The 15,202-nt window shown below is 42.2% G+C and overlaps 16 non-coding genes across 16 annotated transcripts; all 16 read left to right on the plus strand.

The window, feature by feature from the left end:
* The first annotated feature begins 403 nt into the window (after positions 1-403).
* Positions 404-474, plus strand: trnag-gcc (transfer RNA glycine (anticodon GCC)). Its single transcript has one exon. It is a non-coding gene; the product is annotated as a tRNA-Gly (tRNA).
* Positions 475-1,090: 616 nt separating this feature from the next.
* trnag-gcc (transfer RNA glycine (anticodon GCC)) lies at positions 1,091-1,161 on the plus strand. Its single transcript has one exon. It is a non-coding gene; the product is annotated as a tRNA-Gly (tRNA).
* Positions 1,162-1,778: 617 nt separating this feature from the next.
* Positions 1,779-1,849, plus strand: trnag-gcc (transfer RNA glycine (anticodon GCC)). Its single transcript has one exon. It is a non-coding gene; the product is annotated as a tRNA-Gly (tRNA).
* A 617-nt stretch (positions 1,850-2,466) lies between these two features.
* trnag-gcc (transfer RNA glycine (anticodon GCC)) lies at positions 2,467-2,537 on the plus strand. The gene has a single exon. It is a non-coding gene; the product is annotated as a tRNA-Gly (tRNA).
* A 616-nt stretch (positions 2,538-3,153) lies between these two features.
* On the plus strand, positions 3,154-3,224 carry trnag-gcc (transfer RNA glycine (anticodon GCC)). Its single transcript has one exon. It is a non-coding gene; the product is annotated as a tRNA-Gly (tRNA).
* Positions 3,225-3,841: 617 nt separating this feature from the next.
* Positions 3,842-3,912, plus strand: trnag-gcc (transfer RNA glycine (anticodon GCC)). The gene has a single exon. It is a non-coding gene; the product is annotated as a tRNA-Gly (tRNA).
* A 617-nt stretch (positions 3,913-4,529) lies between these two features.
* trnag-gcc (transfer RNA glycine (anticodon GCC)) lies at positions 4,530-4,600 on the plus strand. The gene has a single exon. It is a non-coding gene; the product is annotated as a tRNA-Gly (tRNA).
* A 617-nt stretch (positions 4,601-5,217) lies between these two features.
* trnag-gcc (transfer RNA glycine (anticodon GCC)) lies at positions 5,218-5,288 on the plus strand. Its single transcript has one exon. It is a non-coding gene; the product is annotated as a tRNA-Gly (tRNA).
* Positions 5,289-6,639: 1,351 nt separating this feature from the next.
* On the plus strand, positions 6,640-6,710 carry trnag-gcc (transfer RNA glycine (anticodon GCC)). The gene has a single exon. It is a non-coding gene; the product is annotated as a tRNA-Gly (tRNA).
* Positions 6,711-8,066: 1,356 nt separating this feature from the next.
* On the plus strand, positions 8,067-8,137 carry trnag-gcc (transfer RNA glycine (anticodon GCC)). Its single transcript has one exon. It is a non-coding gene; the product is annotated as a tRNA-Gly (tRNA).
* Positions 8,138-9,488: 1,351 nt separating this feature from the next.
* trnag-gcc (transfer RNA glycine (anticodon GCC)) lies at positions 9,489-9,559 on the plus strand. Its single transcript has one exon. It is a non-coding gene; the product is annotated as a tRNA-Gly (tRNA).
* A 617-nt stretch (positions 9,560-10,176) lies between these two features.
* On the plus strand, positions 10,177-10,247 carry trnag-gcc (transfer RNA glycine (anticodon GCC)). The gene has a single exon. It is a non-coding gene; the product is annotated as a tRNA-Gly (tRNA).
* A 1,351-nt stretch (positions 10,248-11,598) lies between these two features.
* trnag-gcc (transfer RNA glycine (anticodon GCC)) lies at positions 11,599-11,669 on the plus strand. Its single transcript has one exon. It is a non-coding gene; the product is annotated as a tRNA-Gly (tRNA).
* A 1,039-nt stretch (positions 11,670-12,708) lies between these two features.
* trnag-gcc (transfer RNA glycine (anticodon GCC)) lies at positions 12,709-12,779 on the plus strand. The gene has a single exon. It is a non-coding gene; the product is annotated as a tRNA-Gly (tRNA).
* Positions 12,780-14,130: 1,351 nt separating this feature from the next.
* Positions 14,131-14,201, plus strand: trnag-gcc (transfer RNA glycine (anticodon GCC)). The gene has a single exon. It is a non-coding gene; the product is annotated as a tRNA-Gly (tRNA).
* A 617-nt stretch (positions 14,202-14,818) lies between these two features.
* trnag-gcc (transfer RNA glycine (anticodon GCC)) lies at positions 14,819-14,889 on the plus strand. The gene has a single exon. It is a non-coding gene; the product is annotated as a tRNA-Gly (tRNA).
* Positions 14,890-15,202: the final 313 nt, after the last annotated feature.

Genomic DNA, 15,202 nt, shown 5'->3' on the forward strand with positions numbered 1-15,202 from the left:
CATTGTATTTGGAACAAAACACTCACTAAACCCTAAAGCTCAACTAAATCTTGTAATAAGTCACGTGGAAATTGAGCAAGTTGAGATGACTAAACTGCTTGGAGTAACCCTAGATTGTAAACTGTCATGGTCAAAACATATTGACGCAGTAGTAGCTAAGACAGGGAGAAGTCTGTCTATAATAAAGCGATGCTCTACCTTCTTAACAACACTATCAACAAGGCAGGTCCTACAGTTTTGTTGCACCTTGACTACTGTTTGAGGAGTACTGTTTGACCGGAAAATCGGGCACAACTGAGTTTGAGAAATTCCTTGTTCCCTGACAATGGTGTTCTTCTGTTTTTAGTCACTCCACCTACTTGCATTGTTTGAGACCGGGAACCCCGTTTAATACTCTATCTAATCATTGGTGGTTCAGTGGTAGAATTCTCGCCTGCCACGCGGGAGGCCTGGGTTTGATTCCCGGCCAATGCATGTTTCATTTTAGGGCGGCAGGTAGTGTTTCAGACCTCGCCAGTGACTGTTACTTGTAAAAGAGTCTTAGGGCTAGAGCGGAAGCCAAATTCCTTTTGGACCTTGTGTACATTTTTACTAACGACATGCCACTGACTTTGAGTAAAGCCATGTGTATGCGGATGACTCTACACTATACACGTCAGCTACTACAGCGACTGAAATGACTGAAAGCATTGTATTTGGAACAAAACACTCACTAAACCCTAAAGCTCAACTAAATCTTGTAATAAGTCACGTGGAAATTGAGCAAGTTGAGATGACTAAACTGCTTGGAGTAACCCTAGATTGTAAACTGTCATGGTCAAAACATATTGACGCAGTAGTAGCTAAGACAGGGAGAAGTCTGTCTATAATAAAGCGATGCTCTACCTTCTTAACAACACTATCAACAAGGCAGGTCCTACAGTTTTGTTGCACCTTGACTACTGTTTGAGGAGTACTGTTTGACCGGAAAATCGGGCACAACTGAGTTTGAGAAATTCCTTGTTCCCTGACAATGGTGTTCTTCTGTTTTTAGTCACTCCACCTACTTGCATTGTTTGAGACCGGGAACCCCGTTTAATACTCTATCTAATCATTGGTGGTTCAGTGGTAGAATTCTCGCCTGCCACGCGGGAGGCCTGGGTTTGATTCCCGGCCAATGCATGTTTCATTTTAGGGCGGCAGGTAGTGTTTTCAGACCTCGCCAGTGACTGTTACTTGTAAAAGAGTCTTAGGGCTAGAGCGGAAGCCAAATTCCTTTTGGACCTTGTGTACATTTTTACTAACGACATGCCACTGACTTTGAGTAAAGCCATGTGTATGCGGATGACTCTACACTATACACGTCAGCTACTACAGCGACTGAAATGACTGAAAGCATTGTATTTGGAACAAAACACTCACTAAACCCTAAAGCTCAACTAAATCTTGTAATAAGTCACGTGGAAATTGAGCAAGTTGAGATGACTAAACTGCTTGGAGTAACCCTAGATTGTAAACTGTCATGGTCAAAACATATTGACGCAGTAGTAGCTAAGACAGGGAGAAGTCTGTCTATAATAAAGCGATGCTCTACCTTCTTAACAACACTATCAACAAGGCAGGTCCTACAGTTTTGTTGCACCTTGACTACTGTTTGAGGAGTACTGTTTGACCGGAAAATCGGGCACAACTGAGTTTGAGTAATTCCTTGTTCCCTGACAATGGTGTTCTTCTGTTTTTAGTCACTCCACCTACTCGCATTGTTTGAGACCAGGAACCCCGTTTAATACTCTATCTAATCATTGGTGGTTCAGTGGTAGAATTCTCGCATGCCACGCGGGAGGCCTGGGTTTGATTCCCGGCCAATGCATGTTTCATTTTAGGGCGGCAGGTAGTGTTTTCAGACCTCGCCAGTGACTGTTACTTGTAAAAGAGTCTTAGGGCTAGAGCGGAAGCCAAATTCCTTTTGGACCTTGTGTACATTTTTACTAACGACATGCCACTGACTTTGAGTAAAGCCATGTGTATGCGGATGACTCTACACTATACACGTCAGCTACTACAGCGACTGAAATGACTGAAAGCATTGTATTTGGAACAAAACACTCACTAAACCCTAAAGCTCAACTAAATCTTGTAATAAGTCACGTGGAAATTGAGCAAGTTGAGATGACTAAACTGCTTGGAGTAACCCTAGATTGTAAACTGTCATGGTCAAAACATATTGACGCAGTAGTAGCTAAGACAGGGAGAAGTCTGTCTATAATAAAGCGATGCTCTACCTTCTTAACAACACTATCAACAAGGCAGGTCCTACAGTTTTGTTGCACCTTGACTACTGTTTGAGGAGTACTGTTTGACCGGAAAATCGGGCACAACTGAGTTTGAGAAATTCCTTGTTCCCTGACAATGGTGTTCTTCTGTTTTTAGTCACTCCACCTACTTGCATTGTTTGAGACCGGGAACCCCGTTTAATACTCTATCTAATCATTGGTGGTTCAGTGGTAGAATTCTCGCCTGCCACGCGGGAGGCCTGGGTTTGATTCCCGGCCAATGCATGTTTCATTTTAGGGCGGCAGGTAGTGTTTCAGACCTCGCCAGTGACTGTTACTTGTAAAAGAGTCTTAGGGCTAGAGCGGAAGCCAAATTCCTTTTGGACCTTGTGTACATTTTTACTAACGACATGCCACTGACTTTGAGTAAAGCCATGTGTATGCGGATGACTCTACACTATACACGTCAGCTACTACAGCGACTGAAATGACTGAAAGCATTGTATTTGGAACAAAACACTCACTAAACCCTAAAGCTCAACTAAATCTTGTAATAAGTCACGTGGAAATTGAGCAAGTTGAGATGACTAAACTGCTTGGAGTAACCCTAGATTGTAAACTGTCATGGTCAAAACATATTGACGCAGTAGTAGCTAAGACAGGGAGAAGTCTGTCTATAATAAAGCGATGCTCTACCTTCTTAACAACACTATCAACAAGGCAGGTCCTACAGTTTTGTTGCACCTTGACTACTGTTTGAGGAGTACTGTTTGACCGGAAAATCGGGCACAACTGAGTTTGAGAAATTCCTTGTTCCCTGACAATGGTGTTCTTCTGTTTTTAGTCACTCCACCTACTTGCATTGTTTGAGACCGGAAACCCCGTTTAATACTCTATCTAATCATTGGTGGTTCAGTGGTAGAATTCTCGCCTGCCACGCGGGAGGCCTGGGTTTGATTCCCGGCCAATGCATGTTTCATTTTAGGGCGGCAGGTAGTGTTTTCAGACCTCGCCAGTGACTGTTACTTGTAAAAGAGTCTTAGGGCTAGAGCGGAAGCCAAATTCCTTTTGGACCTTGTGTACATTTTTACTAACGACATGCCACTGACTTTGAGTAAAGCCATGTGTATGCGGATGACTCTACACTATACACGTCAGCTACTACAGCGACTGAAATGACTGAAAGCATTGTATTTGGAACAAAACACTCACTAAACCCTAAAGCTCAACTAAATCTTGTAATAAGTCACGTGGAAATTGAGCAAGTTGAGATGACTAAACTGCTTGGAGTAACCCTAGATTGTAAACTGTCATGGTCAAAACATGTTGACGCAGTAGTAGCTAAGACAGGGAGAAGTCTGTCTATAATAAAGCGATGCTCTACCTTCTTAACAACACTATCAACAAGGCAGGTCCTACAGTTTTGTTGCACCTTGACTACTGTTTGAGGAGTACTGTTTGACCGGAAAATCGGGCACAACTGAGTTTGAGAAATTCCTTGTTCCCTGACAATGGTGTTCTTCTGTTTTTAGTCACTCCACCTACTTGCATTGTTTGAGACCGGGAACCCCGTTTAATACTCTATCTAATCATTGGTGGTTCAGTGGTAGAATTCTCGCCTGCCACGCGGGAGGCCTGGGTTTGATTCCCGGCCAATGCATGTTTCATTTTAGGGCGGCAGGTAGTGTTTTCAGACCTCGCCAGTGACTGTTACTTGTAAAAGAGTCTTAGGGCTAGAGCGGAAGCCAAATTCCTTTTGGACCTTGTGTACATTTTTACTAACGACATGCCACTGACTTTGAGTAAAGCCATGTGTATGCGGATGACTCTACACTATACACGTCAGCTACTACAGCGACTGAAATGACTGAAAGCATTGTATTTGGAACAAAACACTCACTAAACCCTAAAGCTCAACTAAATCTTGTAATAAGTCACGTGGAAATTGAGCAAGTTGAGATGACTAAACTGCTTGGAGTAACCCTAGATTGTAAACTGTCATGGTCAAAACATATTGACGCAGTAGTAGCTAAGACAGGGAGAAGTCTGTCTATAATAAAGCGATGCTCTACCTTCTTAACAACACTATCAACAAGGCAGGTCCTACAGTTTTGTTGCACCTTGACTACTGTTTGAGGAGTACTGTTTGACCGGAAAATCGGGCACAACTGAGTTTGAGTAATTCCTTGTTCCCTGACAATGGTGTTCTTCTGTTTTTAGTCACTCCACCTACTCGCATTGTTTGAGACCAGGAACCCCGTTTAATACTCTATCTAATCATTGGTGGTTCAGTGGTAGAATTCTCGCATGCCACGCGGGAGGCCTGGGTTTGATTCCCGGCCAATGCATGTTTCATTTTAGGGCGGCAGGTAGTGTTTTCAGACCTCGCCAGTGACTGTTACTTGTAAAAGAGTCTTAGGGCTAGAGCGGAAGCCAAATTCCTTTTGGACCTTGTGTACATTTTTACTAACGACATGCCACTGACTTTGATTAAAGCCATGTGTATGCGGATGACTCTACACTATACACGTCAGCTACTACAGCGACTGAAATGACTGAAAGCATTGTATTTGGAACAAAACACTCACTAAACCCTAAAGCTCAACTAAATCTTGTAATAAGTCACGTGGAAATTGAGCAAGTTGAGATGACTAAACTGCTTGGAGTAACCCTAGATTGTAAACTGTCATGGTCAAAACATATTGACGCAGTAGTAGCTAAGACAGGGAGAAGTCTGTCTATAATAAAGCGATGCTCTACCTTCTTAACAACACTATCAACAAGGCAGGTCCTACAGTTTTGTTGCACCTTGACTACTGTTTGAGGAGTACTGTTTGACCGGAAAATCAGGCACAACTGAGTTTGAGAAATTCCTTGTTCCCTGACAATGGTGTTCTTCTGTTTATAGTCACTCCACCTACTTGCATTGTTTGAGACCGGGAACCCCGTTTAATACTCTATCTAATCATTGGTGGTTCAGTGGTAGAATTCTCGCCTGCCACGCGGGAGGCCTGGGTTTGATTCCCGGCCAATGCATGTTTCATTTTAGGGCGGCAGGTAGTGTTTTCAGACCTCGCCAGTGACTGTTACTTGTAAAAGAGTCTTAGGGCTAGAGCGGAAGCCAAATTCCTTTTGGACCTTGTGTACATTTTTACTAACGACATGCCACTGACTTTGAGTAAAGCCATGTGTATGCGGATGACTCTACACTATACACGTCAGCTACTACAGCGACTGAAATGACTGAAAGCATTGTATTTGGAACAAAACACTCACTAAACCCTAAAGCTCAACTAAATCTTGTAATAAGTCACGTGGAAATTGAGCAAGTTGAGATGACTAAACTGCTTGGAGTAACCCTAGATTGTAAACTGTCATGGTTTTCAGACCTCGCCAGTGACTGTTACTTGTAAATGAGTCTTAGGGCTAGAGCGGAAGCCAAATTCCTTTTGGACCTTGTGTACATTTTTACTAAGGACATGCCACTGACTTTGAGTAAAGCCATGTGTATGCGGATGACTCTACACTATACAAGTCAGCTACTACAGCGACTGAAATGACTGCAACACTCAACAAAGAGCTCCAGTTAGTTTCAGAGTGGGTAGCAAGGAGTAAGTTAGCCCTAAATATTTATAAAACTAAAAGCATTGTATTTGGAACAAAACACTCACTAAACCCTTAAGCTCAACTAAATCTTGTAATAAGTCACGTGGAAATTGAGCAAGTTTAGATGACTAAACTGCTTGGAGTAACCCTAGATTGTAAACTGTCATGGTTTTCAGACCTCGCCAGTGACTGTTACTTGATTTGATTTGATTTGTTACTTGTAAAAGAGTCTTAGGGCTAGAGCGGAAGCCAAATTCCTTTTGGACCTTGTGTACATTTTTACTAACGACATGCCACTGACTTTGAGTAAAGCCATGTGTATGCGGATGACTCTACACTATACACGTCAGCTACTACAGCGACTGAAATGACTGAAAGCATTGTATTTGGAACAAAACACTCACTAAACCCTAAAGCTCAACTAAATCTTGTAATAAGTCACGTGGAAATTGAGCAAGTTGAGATGACTAAACTGCTTGGAGTAACCCTAGATTGTAAACTGTCATGGTCAAAACATATTGACGCAGTAGTAGCTAAGACAGGGAGAAGTCTGTCTATAATAAAGCGATGCTCTACCTTCTTAACAACACTATCAACAAGGCAGGTCCTACAGTTTTGTTGCACCTTGACTACTGTTTGAGGAGTACTGTTTGACCGGAAAATCGGGCACAACTGAGTTTGAGTAATTCCTTGTTCCCTGACAATGGTGTTCTTCTGTTTTTAGTCACTCCACCTACTCGCATTGTTTGAGACCAGGAACCCCGTTTAATACTCTATCTAATCATTGGTGGTTCAGTGGTAGAATTCTCGCATGCCACGCGGGAGGCCTGGGTTTGATTCCCGGCCAATGCATGTTTCATTTTAGGGCGGCAGGTAGTGTTTTCAGACCTCGCCAATGACTGTTACTTGTAAAAGAGTCTTAGGGCTAGAGCGGAAGCCAAATTCCTTTTGGACCTTGTGTACATTTTTACTAACGACATGCCACTGACTTTGAGTAAAGCCATGTGTATGTGGATGACTCTACACTATACACGTCAGCTACTACAGCGACTGAAATGACTGAAAGCATTGTATTTGGAACAAAACACTCACTAAACCCTAAAGCTCAACTAAATCTTGTAATAAGTCACGTGGAAATTGAGCAAGTTGAGATGACTAAACTGCTTGGAGTAACCCTAGATTGTAAACTGTCATGGTTTTCAGACCTCGCCAGTGACTGTTACTTGTAAATGAGTCTTAGGGCTAGAGCGGAAGCCAAATTCCTTTTGGACCTTGTGTACATTTTTACTAAGGACATGCCACTGACTTTGAGTAAAGCCATGTGTATGCGGATGACTCTACACTATACAAGTCAGCTACTACAGCGACTGAAATGACTGCAACACTCAACAAAGAGCTGCAGTTAGTTTCAGAGTGGGTAGCAAGGAGTAAGTTAGCCCTAAATATTTATAAAACTAAAAGCATTGTATTTGGAACAAAACACTCACTAAACCCTTAAGCTCAACTAAATCTTGTAATAAGTCACGTGGAAATTGAGCAAGTTGAGATGACTAAACTGCTTGGAGTAACCCTAGATTGTAAACTGTCATGGTTTTCAGACCTCGCCAGTGACTGTTACTTGATTTGATTTGATTTGATTTGTAAATTGTAAAAGAGTCTTAGGGCTAGTGCGGAAGCCAAATTCCTTTTGGACCTTGTGTACATTTTTACTAACGACATGCCACTGACTTTGAGTAAAGCCATGTGTATGCGGATGACTCTACACTATACACGTCAGCTACTACAGCGACTGAAATGACTGAAAGCATTGTATTTGGAACAAAACACTCACTAAACCCTAAAGCTCAACTAAATCTTGTAATAAGTCACGTGGAAATTGAGCAAGTTGAGATGACTAAACTGCTTGGAGTAACCCTAGATTGTAAACTGTCATGGTCAAAACATATTGACGCAGTAGTAGCTAAGACAGGGAGAAGTCTGTCTATAATAAAGCGATGCTCTACCTTCTTAACAACACTATCAACAAGGCAGGTCCTACAGTTTTGTTGCACCTTGACTACTGTTTGAGGAGTACTGTTTGACCGGAAAATCGGGCACAACTGAGTTTGAGAAATTCCTTGTTCCCTGACAATGGTGTTCTTCTGTTTATAGTCACTCCACCTACTCGCATTGTTTGAGACCGGGAACCCCCTTTAATACTCTGTCTAAGCATTGGTGCTTCAGTGGTAGAATTCTCGCCTGCCACGCGGGAGGCCCGGGTTCGATTCCCGGCCAATGCATGTTTCATTTTAGGGCGGCAGGTAGTGTTTTCAGACCTCGCCAGTGACTGTTACTTGTAAATGAGTCTTAGGGCTAGAGCGGAAGCCAAATTCCTTTTGGACCTTGTGTACATTTTTACTAAGGACATGCCACTGACTTTGAGTAAAGCCATGTGTATGCGGATGACTCTACACTATACAAGTCAGCTACTACAGCGACTGAAATGACTGAAAGCATTGTATTTGGAACAAAACACTCACTAAACCCTAAAGCTCAACTAAATCTTGTAATAAGTCACGTGGAAATTGAGCAAGTTGAGATGACTAAACTGCTTGGAGTAACCCTAGATTGTAAACTGTCATGGTTTTCAGACCTCGCCAGTGACTGTTACTTGTAAATGAGTCTTAGGGCTAGAGCGGAAGCCAAATTCCTTTTGGACCTTGTGTACATTTTTACTAAGGACATGCCACTGACTTTGAGTAAAGCCATGTGTATGCGGATGACTCTACACTATACAAGTCAGCTACTAAAGCGACTGAAATGACTGCAACACTCAACAAAGAGCTGCAGTTAGTTTCAGAGTGGGTAGCAAGGAGTAAGTTAGCCCTAAATATTTATAAAACTAAAAGAATTGTATTTGGAACAAAACACTCACTAAACCCTTAAGCTCAACTAAATCTTGTAATAAGTCACGTGGAAATTGAGCAAGTTGAGATGACTAAACTGCTTGGAGTAACCCTAGATTGTAAACTGTCATGGTTTTCAGACCTCGCCAGTGACTGTTACTTGATTTGATTTGATTTGTTACTTGTAAAAGAGTCTTAGGGCTAGAGCGTAAGCCAAATTCCTTTTGGACCTTGTGTACATTTTTACTAACGACATGCCACTGACTTTGAGTAAAGCCATGTGTATGCGGATGACTCTACACTATACACGTCAGCTACTACAGCGACTGAAATGACTGAAAGCATTGTATTTGGAACAAAACACTCACTAAACCCTAAAGCTCAACTAAATCTTGTAATAAGTCTCGTGGAAATTGAGCAAGTTGAGATGACCAAAATGCTTGGAGTAACCCTAGATTGTAAACTGTCATGGTCAAAACATATTGACGCAGTAGTAGCTAAGACAGGGAGAAGTCTGTCTATAATAAAGCGATGCTCTACCTTCTTAACAACACTATCAACAAGGCAGGTCCTACAGTTTTGTTGCACCTTGACTACTGTTTGAGGAGTACTGTTTGACCGGAAAATCGGGCACAACTGAGTTTGAGAAATTCCTTGTTCCCTGACAATGGTGTTCTTCTGTTTTTAGTCACTCCACCTACTCGCATTGTTTGAGACCGGGAACCCCGTTTAATACTCTATCTAATCATTGGTGGTTCAGTGGTAGAATTCTCGCATGCCACGCGGGAGGCCTGGGTTTGATTCCCGGCCAATGCATGTTTCATTTTAGGGCGGCAGGTAGTGTTTTCAGACCTCGCCAATGACTGTTACTTGTAAAAGAGTCTTAGGGCTAGAGCGGAAGCCAAATTCCTTTTGGACCTTGTGTACATTTTTACTAACGACATGCCACTGACTTTGAGTAAAGCCATGTGTATGCGGATGACTCTACACTATACACGTCAGCTACTACAGCGACTGAAATGACTGAAAGCATTGTATTTGGAACAAAACACTCACTAAACCCTAAAGCTCAACTAAATCTTGTAATAAGTCACGTGGAAATTGAGCAAGTTGAGATGACTAAACTGCTTGGAGTAACCCTAGATTGTAAACTGTCATGGTCAAAACATATTGACGCAGTAGTAGCTAAGACAGGGAGAAGTCTGTCTATAATAAAGCGATGCTCTACCTTCTTAACAACACTATCAACAAGGCAGGTCCTACAGTTTTGTTGCACCTTGACTACTGTTTGAGGAGTACTGTTTGACCGGAAAATCGGGCACAACTGAGTTTGAGAAATTCCTTGTTCCCTGACAATGGTGTTCTTCTGTTTATAGTCACTCCACCTACTCGCATTGTTTGAGACCGGGAACCCCCTTTAATACTCTGTCTAAGCATTGGTGGTTCAGTGGTAGAATTCTCGCCTGCCACGCGGGAGGCCCGGGTTCGATTCCCGGCCAATGCATGTTTCATTTTAGGGCGGCAGGTAGTGTTTTCAGACCTCGCCAGTGACTGTTACTTGTAAATGAGTCTTAGGGCTAGAGCGGAAGCCAAATTCCTTTTGGACCTTGTGTACATTTTTACTAAGGACATGCCACTGACTTTGAGTAAAGCCATGTGTATGCGGATGACTCTACACTATACAAGTCAGCTACTACAGCGACTGAAATGACTGAAAGCATTGTATTTGGAACAAAACACTCACTAAACCCTAAAGCTCAACTAAATCTTGTAATAAGTCACGTGGAAATTGAGCAAGTTGAGATGACTAAACTGCTTGGAGTAACCCTAGATTGTAAACTGTCATGGTTTTCAGACCTCGCCAGTGACTGTTACTTGTAAATGAGTCTTAGGGCTAGAGCGGAAGCCAAATTCCTTTTGGACCTTGTGTACATTTTTACTAAGGACATGCCACTGACTTTGAGTAAAGCCATGTGTATGCGGATGACTCTACACTATACAAGTCAGCTACTAAAGCGACTGAAATGACTGCAACACTCAACAAAGAGCTGCAGTTAGTTTCAGAGTGGGTAGCAAGGAGTAAGTTAGCCCTAAATATTTATAAAACTAAAAGCATTGTATTTGGAACAAAACACTCACTAAACCCTTAAGCTCAACTAAATCTTGTAATAAGTCACGTGGAAATTGAGCAAGTTGAGATGACTAAACTGCTTGGAGTAACCCTAGATTGTAAACTGTCATGGTTTTCAGACCTCGCCAGTGACTGTTACTTGATTTGATTTGATTTGTTACTTGTAAAAGAGTCTTAGGGCTAGAGCGGAAGCCAAATTCCTTTTGGACCTTGTGTACATTTTTACTAACGACATGCCACTGACTTTGAGTAAAGCCATGTGTATGCGGATGACTCTACACTATACACGTCAGCTACTACAGCGACTGAAATGACTGAAAGCATTGTATTTGGAACAAAACACTCACTAAACCCTAAAGCTCAACTAAATCTTGTAATAAGTCACGTGGAAATTGAGCAAGTTGAGATGACTAAACTGCTTGGAGTAACCCTAGATTGTAAACTGTCATGGTCAAAACATATTGACGCAGTAGTAGCTAAGACAGGGAGAAGTCTGTCTATAATAAAGCGATGCTCTACCTTCTTAACAACACTATCAACAAGGCAGGTCCTACAGTTTTGTTGCACCTTGACTACTGTTTGAGGAGTACTGTTTGACCGGAAAATCGGGCACAACTGAGTTTGAGAAATTCCTTGTTCCCTGACAATGGTGTTCTTCTGTTTATAGTCACTCCACCTACTCGCATTGTTTGAGACCGGGAACCCCCTTTAATACTCTGTCTAAGCATTGGTGGTTCAGTGGTAGAATTCTCGCCTGCCACGCGGGAGGCCCGGGTTCGATTCCCGGCCAATGCATGTTTCATTTTAGGGCGGCAGGTAGTGTTTTCAGACCTCGCCAGTGACTGTTACTTGTAAATGAGTCTTAGGGCTAGAGCGGAAGCCAAATTCCTTTTGGACCTTGTGTACATTTTTACTAAGGACATGCCACTGACTTTGAGTAAAGCCATGTGTATGCGGATGACTCTACACTATACAAGTCAGCTACTACAGCGACTGAAATGACTGCAACACTCAACAAAGAGCTGCAGTTAGTTTCAGAGTGGGTAGCAAGGAGTAAGTTAGCCCTAAATATTTATAAAACTAAAAGCATTGTATTTGGAACAAAACACTCACTAAACCCTTAAGCTCAACTAAATCTTGTAATAAGTCACGTGGAAATTGAGCAAGTTGAGATGACTAAACTGCTTGGAGTAACCCTAGATTGTAAACTGTCATGGTTTTCAGACCTCGCCAGTGACTGTTACTTGATTTGATTTGATTTGATTTGTAAATTGTAAAAGAGTCTTAGGGCTAGTGCGGAAGCCAAATTCCTTTTGGACCTTGTGTACATTTTTACTAACGACATGCCACTGACTTTGAGTAAAGCCATGTGTATGCGGATGACTCTACACTATACACGTCAGCTACTACAGCGACTGAAATGACTGAAAGCATTGTATTTGGAACAAAACACTCACTAAACCCTAAAGCTCAACTAAATCTTGTAATAAGTCACGTGGAAATTGAGCAAGTTGAGATGACTAAACTGCTTGGAGTAACCCTAGATTGTAAACTGTCATGGTCAAAACATATTGACGCAGTAGTAGCTAAGACAGGGAGAAGTCTGTCTATAATAAAGCGATGCTCTACCTTCTTAACAACACTATCAACAAGGCAGGTCCTACAGTTTTGTTGCACCTTGACTACTGTTTGAGGAGTACTGTTTGACCGGAAAATCGGGCACAACTGAGTTTGAGAAATTCCTTGTTCCCTGACAATGGTGTTCTTCTGTTTATAGTCACTCCACCTACTCGCATTGTTTGAGACCGGGAACCCCCTTTAATACTCTGTCTAAGCATTGGTGCTTCAGTGGTAGAATTCTCGCCTGCCACGCGGGAGGCCCGGGTTCGATTCCCGGCCAATGCATGTTTCATTTTAGGGCGGCAGGTAGTGTTTTCAGACCTCGCCAGTGACTGTTACTTGTAAATGAGTCTTAGGGCTAGAGCGGAAGCCAAATTCCTTTTGGACCTTGTGTACATTTTTACTAAGGACATGCCACTGACTTTGAGTAAAGCCATGTGTATGCGGATGACTCTACACTATACAAGTCAGCTACTACAGCGACTGAAATGACTGAAAGCATTGTATTTGGAACAAAACACTCACTAAACCCTAAAGCTCAACTAAATCTTGTAATAAGTCACGTGGAAATTGAGCAAGTTGAGATGACTAAACTGCTTGGAGTAACCCTAGATTGTAAACTGTCATGGTTTTCAGACCTCGCCAGTGACTGTTACTTGTAAATGAGTCTTAGGGCTAGAGCGGAAGCCAAATTCCTTTTGGACCTTGTGTACATTTTTACTAAGGACATGCCACTGACTTTGAGTAAAGCCATGTGTATGCGGATGACTCTACACTATACAAGTCAGCTACTAAAGCGACTGAAATGACTGCAACACTCAACAAAGAGCTGCAGTTAGTTTCAGAGTGGGTAGCAAGGAGTAAGTTAGCCCTAAATATTTATAAAACTAAAAGAATTGTATTTGGAACAAAACACTCACTAAACCCTTAAGCTCAACTAAATCTTGTAATAAGTCACGTGGAAATTGAGCAAGTTGAGATGACTAAACTGCTTGGAGTAACCCTAGATTGTAAACTGTCATGGTTTTCAGACCTCGCCAGTGACTGTTACTTGATTTGATTTGATTTGTTACTTGTAAAAGAGTCTTAGGGCTAGAGCGTAAGCCAAATTCCTTTTGGACCTTGTGTACATTTTTACTAACGACATGCCACTGACTTTGAGTAAAGCCATGTGTATGCGGATGACTCTACACTATACACGTCAGCTACTACAGCGACTGAAATGACTGAAAGCATTGTATTTGGAACAAAACACTCACTAAACCCTAAAGCTCAACTAAATCTTGTAATAAGTCTCGTGGAAATTGAGCAAGTTGAGATGACCAAAATGCTTGGAGTAACCCTAGATTGTAAACTGTCATGGTCAAAACATATTGACGCAGTAGTAGCTAAGACAGGGAGAAGTCTGTCTATAATAAAGCGATGCTCTACCTTCTTAACAACACTATCAACAAGGCAGGTCCTACAGTTTTGTTGCACCTTGACTACTGTTTGAGGAGTACTGTTTGACCGGAAAATCGGGCACAACTGAGTTTGAGAAATTCCTTGTTCCCTGACAATGGTGTTCTTCTGTTTTTAGTCACTCCACCTACTCGCATTGTTTGAGACCGGGAACCCCGTTTAATACTCTATCTAATCATTGGTGGTTCAGTGGTAGAATTCTCGCATGCCACGCGGGAGGCCTGGGTTTGATTCCCGGCCAATGCATGTTTCATTTTAGGGCGGCAGGTAGTGTTTTCAGACCTCGCCAATGACTGTTACTTGTAAAAGAGTCTTAGGGCTAGAGCGGAAGCCAAATTCCTTTTGGACCTTGTGTACATTTTTACTAACGACATGCCACTGACTTTGAGTAAAGCCATGTGTATGCGGATGACTCTACACTATACACGTCAGCTACTACAGCGACTGAAATGACTGAAAGCATTGTATTTGGAACAAAACACTCACTAAACCCTAAAGCTCAACTAAATCTTGTAATAAGTCACGTGGAAATTGAGCAAGTTGAGATGACTAAACTGCTTGGAGTAACCCTAGATTGTAAACTGTCATGGTCAAAACATATTGACGCAGTAGTAGCTAAGACAGGGAGAAGTCTGTCTATAATAAAGCGATGCTCTACCTTCTTAACAACACTATCAACAAGGCAGGTCCTACAGTTTTGTTGCACCTTGACTACTGTTTGAGGAGTACTGTTTGACCGGAAAATCGGGCACAACTGAGTTTGAGAAATTCCTTGTTCCCTGACAATGGTGTTCTTCTGTTTATAGTCACTCCACCTACTCGCATTGTTTGAGACCGGGAACCCCCTTTAATACTCTGTCTAAGCATTGGTGGTTCAGTGGTAGAATTCTCGCCTGCCACGCGGGAGGCCCGGGTTCGATTCCCGGCCAATGCATGTTTCATTTTAGGGCGGCAGGTAGTGTTTTCAGACCTCGCCAGTGACTGTTACTTGTAAATGAGTCTTAGGGCTAGAGCGGAAGCCAAATTCCTTTTGGACCTTGTGTACATTTTTACTAAGGACATGCCACTGACTTTGAGTAAAGCCATGTGTATGCGGATGACTCTACACTATACAAGTCAGCTACTACAGCGACTGAAATGACTGAAAGCATTGTATTTGGAACAAAACACTCACTAAACCCTAAAGCTCAACTAAATCTTGTAATAAGTCACGTGGAAATTGAGCAAGTTGAGATGACTAAACTGCT

This window comes from Oncorhynchus kisutch, linkage group LG22 (assembly GCF_002021735.2).
Source record: "Oncorhynchus kisutch isolate 150728-3 linkage group LG22, Okis_V2, whole genome shotgun sequence".
Classification (NCBI taxonomy): Eukaryota; Metazoa; Chordata; class Actinopteri; order Salmoniformes; family Salmonidae; genus Oncorhynchus; species Oncorhynchus kisutch.